The sequence below is a fragment of the Ciconia boyciana genome, chromosome 12, assembly GCF_034638445.1.
Source record: "Ciconia boyciana chromosome 12, ASM3463844v1, whole genome shotgun sequence".
NCBI classification, from domain to species: domain Eukaryota; kingdom Metazoa; phylum Chordata; class Aves; order Ciconiiformes; family Ciconiidae; genus Ciconia; species Ciconia boyciana.
In genome coordinates, this window is record NC_132945.1 from 17,825,908 (window position 1) to 17,836,191 (window position 10,284).

The following is a 10,284-nucleotide window of genomic DNA, read 5'->3' on the forward strand; positions in this document are numbered from 1 at the left end:
AAAATAATCTTGAATCAAATGTGTGTCATTAAAAGATAATAATGTGCTATGACTTTTTGAGCTCTGCCATTGCACTCCCTGAATGAACTTAGACATACACAAGACAGTCATCTCATGTACCTAACAACATGCACCCTTCCTTTAAACACAAGTTTGATCAGAGTGTTAGTCGAACAGGATTTTAATCTTGCTATCAATGATTCCGAAAAGCAAGTTTTGTATATAAAGATACACGTGGAAATGTTTCTCTGTTTAGTGGTATTTAAAAAATACAACATATATTTCCGTACTGATTTACTTCATATGTCTAGATCGTAAGACAGTCATGCCAAAAGGATGTTACTTTTTAACAGTCCCCTCTTCTTTGATGAGTTTATGATACTAGCAACACTTACCTCTGAAATGTGTCAATTATGAGATAAATGCTACAAATTAATGGCCACACATTTCAAGTGCCTGAACCTTACTACACCTTGTCTTTCTGTATCATCCAGATTACGAAGAATTTAGGTCCAATTATTAAAAAATTTCTACACCGATCGTTTGACAGTTTTGATTTCCACTAACACAATATAGTTGACCAAAGCTTACAGGACTTTTGAATTTGGGAATATATTTCTGTAACCAAGCAACACTCAAAACCACGCAAAGGTTATTGTGGTGCTGATAAGAAGGCGGTACTTCACTAGAACTCAGATCATCAAAATCGCCTCATTTCCTATTAAGACCTAAAATCTTCCCCCGAATTTTCTAACAAGACCAAAATATACCCAAATCTGCAACTCCTTAGAGAAAGATGATGACTTTGTGTTTAGTCACATTAATTTTGCTAAATAGTACAAAATAGTGTAAAGTATAAGAATTTAACCAGAACTGAATCAAACTGTGATACCAACAGAGAGACATTCGGAAGAAAAAAATCCAAGACAGTGTGAGAGAAAACAGGCTCATTCCTTTGAAATTTGCCCAGAAGTCCCACACAGCTATAAAGACTTTGTTGTCTGTATCTTCTTTGACTTCTCGTGGAAAAAAAAACCAACTTGGTTTATATTTGGATTTGGAGACGGAGCTGCAAGAAACAGTATAGTTAGGAAATACTCTTTCCTAATCTGGTCACTCACTGAGTAATCGAACAAACTGAAAGACAAGATGTTTTCTGTACTGCTTTATGGCCTGACTCACAACCCCTTCTCCCATTAGATGGTGCTTACCTACACGAATAGACTTATTGAATCCTTAACAGCCAACCCCGCTGAAATTCCCTGTGCTGCCCACGATAAGTGACGAGTGCTGAATAAGACCCACAGTTAACATTTTACCATCATTTTCACTTTACTATCTAAAGCCCTACTTTTGTATCACAGGGGAAGCCTAATATTCCTCAGAATGTGACAAACATTTTGTCAGATGCCCACAAATCAACATCATACAGAAACAACCAGGGCCGCCTCTGTTTGCCTATGAAGCAGCTTCGAGATTGAGTGCAGGTTAACAGCCCTATTCAAAGCTGACAAGTTGTATCAATATGTATCTATTTTAATTGAGGATTTATATGTTCTGCAGATTTTGTGCAGTTTGTTCAGGAATTTAATGGCTCTGCCACTGATAAAACCTAGGAATAATTTTTCTTCCTTGAAAAGTAGTCTTATAAGAATGAATAAAATAGTAATGACAAAGGTGAATGACAGAAAGATGCTAACACGGGCTTGGGGAGCAAATAGTTCTGTTTGCAGCATCAAGACCAGCATGAATTTGTCCCTGCCTGAGGGTGCTGGTTTATTTTGATTAAAGCCCTCAACCTCTTTGTGTTGTGGCATCCCCAGGTGAGCGATGGGGATAACAGTTCTCACTCTCACTTGCTGTAACTCAATGTAACCTTTGCTGATCTACCCAGACCACAGCTAGCAGAGTACCCACAGCCCCAGAGTGCAGGAGTGCAAGTCCCCGAGCTGGTTTGGTGAGTGTTCAGGGTGTGTTTAGGACAGTTAGTGTTAAGCTTGGTTTGTAAAGAGTTTAGAAACCTCGTGATGAAATAGCTGACCGCTTCCCTCCTCCCAAGGGCTCAGAGGCTTTGCAGCCAATACAGGCAGCACCAACACCTGCACTTTCACAGATTAAGCCTCTACCTGGAGAGATTTGTCTTCTGTTCTTGCCCTTTCATGTGAGTTTCCCCCACAGCCTACGTGACTTGTGGGTGCTCTTTTCATTACTCCACCAGTGGCTGTACAGCTCATTTTGTTCCTGGCTGGAATACCTTAAATATTGCTTAAATATTAATGGAGAAACAAGAGATTCTGCATGATATAGCTGAAAAAGCACAGGGGAGCAAAAAACACAGATCAGTAAAAAGGTCGGACTCTACCTGTCTCTCTCCCGGCTTCAGTACTGCGGCCCAAAGCACAAGGGTACCGATTCCTGGTAGCCACAAGGAAGAAAGAAATGATCAGACATCTCAGGTAATAAAAGCTTTTTTCACTGAATTCAGCGAATGCAAGAAGAGGCAGCCTGGCCTTGGGCCAAGCTAGCCCGGCAGCTAACGCCGTGCTGAATTGTGAATCTTCTCCAGGAGTGCGAGAAGAAACTCTCTGCCTCCCAGATGCAGTGTCAGCTCCACTGTCCTCCTCTATAGCACAGCAAACAGGAGTTACTGGGATTTTTTTGTATGGCCCAAGCATCAGAGAAAGGAGGAGATTTAAAATGTCTGAGGTTCAGGTGAAGGTACCACCCAGGTTAGTAGCCTGGCATCAAAGTGAAGGGCGGCTCAGTCAGAAAAGTGTTAAAACCGTTATTGTAGGCACGGGATAATATATCCCTGTGAAGATCTCATCTTGGTCTCTGCTATTTGCATATCAGTTTAATCCCTAAAGCATGAGATTTTTACATTCCTTGCAAGGTTTGCTTATATTAACTATTCTAATGCCAGATATTCTTGGCACCCCCCATGTTGTGATTCAGCCCTGGATTCTGGTAAATTTGTGAAAATAAATTTACCTTCCTCCCTACTCCATCTGCCAGCCCTAGCTCTTCTCTTAGGTATGTCCAAGACCGTAGAGTTTGTGCTGAAAGCCGTGCTGACCTATTGGCATTTCTCACGGAACGGATTCTACCTGTAACTGCAGTTTCTACATTCATGGTTATTCATGTTTTTTAAAATGCTGTCTTACAGCCTTGTAAATAATGTAAGGGTTTTAGATGAAAATACTTTTTCCGTCAGCTGTACCTGATTAAATTAACACATTTGTTTATATGCTTTTAAATATTCTTTGCATCCCAGTAATTTACAAATCAATACCTCTGGCATGCAATTTTGTTTAACAACATAGGCCAACACTTAATTAGTGCCTCATAATCACGTAAAAATTCTGTTAACACAGTACCATAAAATATGTGTCCTGGATGTTTTGTTGCTCTAATCCTGGCCCGATAAAAAGGAAGCCATAATAAACATATTTTATAATTAACGTACAAATGTAAAAAGATGGAACTTGGAACCTATCTTCTAGATATAGCTTTTGCAGAAACAAAAAAAGATAGTTATGTAAGTTTTCTAGGCCATCAAAATACAGTCATCCCTAAGGATGTACTAGAGTATGTATGTACAAGGTCAGGATTAAAATGTCCTTACTGAGCCTCCCTTCAGCTCTATTGCGTGCAGCTGTGTCTTGAAAGCACTTTGGGCCAGACACTGTATTTTTCCATTTGTTTTTGGAGAGCCTGTAGGAGCACTGCAAGCTAAACGATAACTACTCCAGACGATTCGCCTGCTTTTACAGGAATCTCGTGGGATTTTCCCACCATCTCATGACAGTGATGTTGCCCTATTTATTTACTGATTTGGGGGGTTCTGCCTTTTGGAAATGGCTGACAGATCACCCAAGCTAAACTTTAAACAGCTACATTATGTAAACTGCATTATAGGAACTCCTAAAACTAGCATGTTCTCCATACACACGTAGTGCAGCAAAGTTGACGAAAAACAGTCTGGTGTGTGTTGGCTTCGGTGTCATGCAACTTACAGATCATGTCATGCACAGGCACCAAGTAATTTTTAATGCAGGATCAAGTCCATTTTTATGGGTAGTTACTGAAGAAATCCTGGAAATAAGCAGAACAAGTCTAAAAGGAAATATATACTCATATTGCCTTAGAGAAAATTTCTGTTTCTTTTTCACTTGGGTATTCAGTTTCGTTGCCATAGATGATGCAACAACATCAAGTTACCCTGGTCTTAATACTGTAGTCCATGCTCCTCCTCTACAGGTGTGCAGCTTTTCTGGAAACTCATCAACCTGTAGTGTGAAGAAAATAATTTGCAGGCACAGAAGGCGTCTCCTGCGACTGCACAGGAGGTGCACATCTGGGTTTGGCTGCAGTGAGATTGGGTGTATCTGCACGTTGGTCGGAGGTGCCCTAGACCACCTTTGCCCCCACCCTCTGGGTCTTCCTTCAGCTGTGTTGTCACGGTTCTGAAGAATCCTGACGCTGTTCTGACAGACCCTATAGAGTCAGACTTTCCAGAGCTATCTCTTAGAACAACTGGTTAACAAGTAATTCAGCGTGGACTACCAAACATCTCAAAGTTTGTAAAACAGGATTTAAATCTGCTGATTTAGGTGACGCCACAGCCTACTGAGAGCCACCTGTAAGCTTCCTTGGTTTAGATAAATTTGGGGAAAAGATTAAGTAGTGGTTCCATTAAGCCATATACATATTCATGCAAGGTTCGTTATTTGTATACTCATTATTTTTTCTGTCATAAGTATTTAAAAAGCAATACCTTTTGTATGCAAATTTCTGCTTAATAATACTTGCCAGCCTTCAAATTAATGAATTGCAAGCATAATTTTGCTCATGACTTTGAATCACAGAATGAATTAAGATTCAATCACAAAGATGCCATTTATCTTCAGTTCTGCAGTAGATGATTCTCAGTGCCCTGTGTGTCAGCATGTAAATATTCAGGCTGGAGAGGCACAGGCTTGTACAAACAAATTAGTGAAACCTTAACTTACAGACAGCCCTTATTTTCTTGTGTTCTTATGTGCCTTCAGTAACTGCCAAGTGCCCTGAGTATTTTCAACAGACGAGTGTGTGTATATATACTGCATTGACAGAGTATCGTGTTAACGCTATGAACAATAAATAAAATTCCTCCTCCTCACAGATACATAAGGGTTATATAAAGATGTGTGTAACTTAGCTGTACCTACAAATATCGTGCAAATCGTAATAAAATCAAAACCTTACACTTTCTAATATAATAAGCAAAATATGAAATTTCATGAAAATATTCTCAGTAACTGTGGAATGCTTTTTCTCAAATATTGCTTTCTTCCCTAGTGCCCTCTAGCTTAGCTGGCAGGCCATTTCCATAGAATTACATAGAACCTGTTTCTTATTGTCTAATTGCCAGTGAATGCATCCATCGAATAACCGTGGGCCTTGATGCTAATATAATTGAAGTCAGAGGCGTAAGGGAGAGACTGGGCAAGGAATCCTTGATGCTGTAAGAGCAACGCGTTTGTGCATGCCAGTCAGGTGTAGCAGCTCAGTGTTTTGGTTGAATGAGTGATCCCTCAACCGGGAGAAATGACGTTTAAAAAATGTAATGAAGTAGATGCATATTACTGAAAGTTACGTGTTCCTAAATGAAACAATGCTAGTATTGAGGGCAGTTCGTTTCATACTTGAGGACAGGTTTCAGGCAGGTCGTTATTTCAGTTTCAACAGCTTTAGTTACTGCTTGGTTGGTAAAGAGGGAAAAAAATTAATCAAGCTGCACTACAATTAATCTGTGATATGATATGGCATGAGCAGTTATTACTCATAGTGAAAAGCAATTTACCAATTCATCCAAAAATAGCGTAGGAAAAATCTTATCTGTAAAAATGATAATCTTGTGCATTATTTCCATTTATGCATTAGCTCACTACAGCTACTTCTTATTAACTCTGGGAACTGTTAAGCATTTCCCTAATGTGCATATCTCAGTAGGATTTTCCACCATTTGTGTTTCCAGTTGGTAAAATGGCATTTCTGAGGAAATGGTTCTTGCTTATGTCCCATTGCATTATCTTGCTTTTTCAGTTTTAAACATCTGCTTCACAAACCTTTTTGAAATAATTCAGATCCTCTTCTGGTTTTGGTGTGGGTTTTTTTTCAAAATATTTGTGTTTTCAGGAAAGGTGCTCAAATTAGAACCACAGAGACAAGGATTTCAGAATGTTTTTTCCTTAATCTGCAGGAGATTTAAGAATTTGGCCCCCTCCTCATTTCTCAGAGCTACTTGCTAGGTGTAGGCAGTACCCCGTGATATTTTTCTACAAACAAGGGCTTTTCTTGCACTACTGTAGTGTTCTTGTCTTCCTGCCACAGTAATAAGCTCCAGTAATCTTTCCACTCCGCTGTTATTTAAAGAGTCAATAGCAGCACCACTGAGTGTCCCCGGTAACAGACCAATGCCAACTGTTTGAGGTTGATACCAAACCTGTACTTAATGGCATGGCTGTGAGCAACTTAGTGCCTGTTACAGCTGTGAGTCTGAAGAAACATCGTAGTAGAGAGCTTATCGGAAAAACACCTTGGTTTTGCCTATGTGATTTGTGCTTAGCACAGCACTGTCGTGGGCACGCTCTGGTTTCCACCCAGTTAGACTGTATTTGGTGTCAGCTAAACTGTTTTGCTGTTCAGTCTTGTTCCAGAGCAGTCTGCAGAGCACGTGAGGTATGGCAAGATGGTAGTCGAGTCCTGTGTATTTCCTGGCACAGGCAAGATTTACGCATACCTTGTCGCTCTAGTTGTTTGCCTTTTTTTCATTCATGCTAAGGTCAGAAAGATCTACTTAAGGTTAATGAGCCAATTGTTGTTGTAAAAGACACCAGTCACAATGACTGTTTTCCTGCTTCTTATTATGTACATAAATTCATATTGGAGATGGAGAAGTATTGTAGTGTTACAGTATTGTTCTGTATACAAGCAGACAAAAATTGCTTGCTGGAGATAATTACCCATTCATGTACAATTCAGAAAAACAAATGGCTCTTTCATTAAGTTTGTGATTCAGTACACACATTTTCTTGCGCTTGGCTCTTAAGCATAGCACATAGAAGATGTATTTTTAACTTTGGAATCAAATTTAGAGTAAATTGTAGGAATGTGGATTCTGTTAAGTTCCCCAGGACTCGCTGATCTGTCCACGTAGTCATATACAGGTGAAAACTTGAGTCTCTTAATGTAGCATACATGCCGAGGCACAGAAAGAAATTATAAGTTGTGGTAGGAAATTACCCTTTTAGATGATGTAGTTGTACAGTGAAATACTGGTTTTCTTCAGACTTTTTTCTTGCCTATAACCAGTAAATCTGCAATGAATTTTTTACTTGTGTGAGGACTTAAGCTGGCCCATAGTCAAAGAAGCTGATTGATGATGAGCTCCCTCAGCAAGCAGCAACTAATAATAAAAATTACCTTACGGGGTGATTTGAGTTAGTGCAAGCAACTACCTACCAGCTGCAAACAAGCAGGGAAAGGAACATAATATATAAACAAGTTGAAATGGAGAAGATGGTAGTGCTGGTGCTATTGCGCCTGCTACCTGCAGCTCACCTTCTTCTGAACTTCAACTACTCATTGCAGGGAGAAAGAAACCCCACTGAAGCAGAGAGAATGAAAAAGATCATCTGCTCAGATAAGTTAACCTTTGTTTATCATTTCCTTGTTCTCACGTTTGGGTTTTGACCCAAAATTTTTTATCAATTCACTTGTCTTCTCCCTGGTTCCGATTAATCCAAACCCATATTGCACTCACTTTCCAGTTTGTCGAAGACATGTTCTGACCAGTTTGGGGAAAATGTTGTGTATGGTACAATTTTATCCCACAAGGGTGATTCTGGGAACTGTCCATGCATATCCAAAATTGTTACTTTTCAGCACACCTTCTGAGCTCCTTCATTCATTCTCCAACAATTTTTACCTTTTTATGATCACCTGATAAAGTTTTCCCTAGCATAGATATAGCTCTGCCATTTTGTAATACCCTTGAACCTTTAGTCATCTGCTTTGCCGTCTGCAATAATAGTTTGCTAAGTACAAACCGGTTTTCATTTGCTTATAATAAAATTATTTAAATGTGATAAAAATAAGGAAACTGACACTAATGAGGGGGGAGCACTGAGAAAGCTGGGATTGCCACTTGTGATTGATATGCGTAGAGTTTCACACCACGCGGTTCTGCTTTCTTCAATCACCATGCCAATTATTATACTAAAATGTTAATGATACAGTCAGCGAGTCATATACAGTTGCCGATTTATCAAGTTAGCAGAGAAAATGCAGGTAATTCAAAAAGACGATGATTTTGGAGTTAGTTTGTCACTGCCTGTTGAGAAAAAAACAGTGAAACCACTCAGAGATGTGGAAATAGGTTAATTTTGTAATAGCTACAGATGTTCGTTACAACTCGTATCATGAGAATTTTGTTCAAACTCTGTTAGTATCACAGCTAAAAGATTGTTATGAGAATGTTGTAAGAATTATTCTATTTTCTGTTCTCTTTTAATCTTTGTAGCAGTTATGAGTCATCACAGAATTTCAATCTCCAGTATATTGCCAGTTTCCTGATCACATCAAAATGCATAACAAAAGGAGAAACCGTGTAAGTTGAATCCATTTTTGTGAAAATTTTAAAGAGAATAAATGATATGCTTATGATAAATTGTGTTTCTAGGGCTCTTCCTGATGCAGCATTTTCTAATCATAGCTATAAGGTAGATTGTCACAGAATTCCAGACGGAAGATGTGTGAAATATCATTAAGAGTTTATAATGTGTATAATAAGTCATATCATCCATTAAATGTATGCTTGTTAAAGTATCATGATGGATAAATTACCACCTTATTCATGGTAACTGAAATCACACATACAGCTTCAATAATAATATTGGTTCTGTTTCTGGTCTGTAAGGGGCAAAATTACACCAATAATCAACAGTACACACTTCCGCTGGGCACAGAGGACCTGGTGATGTGTGAAGAGTCCACATAAATCCCAGGTCAACTATTCTGGAGGCATCAAACTACCCACTGGAAAAAACTAGGCCAATCTTATTCCAGACTGCCAAATTAATTCTGATCTAGCTTGACTGAAGTGTGTGTGGTTACACGTGAGATAAAGTTGGCCCCAACAGGACAAATCACATCTGCTTACTAGTACAGTCATGCAGTTGGCAAGACAAGGTGTCCATTTCCCTACCAGAGCAATGATGATTTATTTTTACTCTTGCTAAATTGCGTTGACCTCAAAGGGGTGATGTTCAATACGTGTAATTGTGTTTGTCTCTTGGAGGATGGGCTAATGGAAAACATTCCTATGATAAATATGTTCAGTCCAATTTGCCTTTATCAGATGATGTGGTAACTGTCAACTTTGCAAAAGAAGCATAAAATGATGCCCACTCAAGAGCAGCATGTGAACTCATTTTCCACAGGCTTAGGTGGTAACTCAAGATGCAAGGCAATGTGAGTTAGGATCAGTACACTCCTAGGGATGTGCATCTTAGTTGTTTCTATTGTTTCTCTTGTTTTATATTTTGCATAGCACAGAATCTGCCATTTAACTTCATAAATCGTAAGAACACTCTATCAAGTTTAAAGGATCATGCAAATTTTTCAGTTCTATAATGAACTAATTTTGTCCTTAATTTTAATCCTTAATTTTAAAGGACAACAGGTTCTTAGAGGTGTTTTTAGCATTAACTTTCTTTTATTTTAAATGTGCAACTTTCTTTTATTTTAAATGTGCCCTAAATGAGGCTTAGTCGTTCTCATTTGAGAATCCTCTCTCTCTGAATTTGGGCATCAGGAAAAATCACTTTTCTGGGGTGGCTTCTGCCAGCCACAGAAGTGAGAGTGAGAAATGCTGTGGAGGTTGGCTTGGGAAGCACAGTAGCATCTGGATCTGAACTTCTCTAACATTAACTTTTCTTGAGGCTTGCGATCAGGAGCAAACCTGAATCTTTCCTTTGATATTCTCTTCTGTATGGATTCAATTGGGAAACTACTGAGCTCATTTCCTAGACGTGTAAGAGCACTCAGAATTTCCCACAGCAGTGTTCTTCATTCCTGAGACTAGGAAATTTAGGCCAAGGAATTTTAGGAAATTTAGCCCCTACTTGAAAACCTTACCAGCTCATTCTGTACCATCTACAAATACTGCTTGCTATATTCTGTAGTTGAAGATCCCTGGTTTTGCCAGTGAAAGTTGTATTGATGTCAATATTTTTAAGA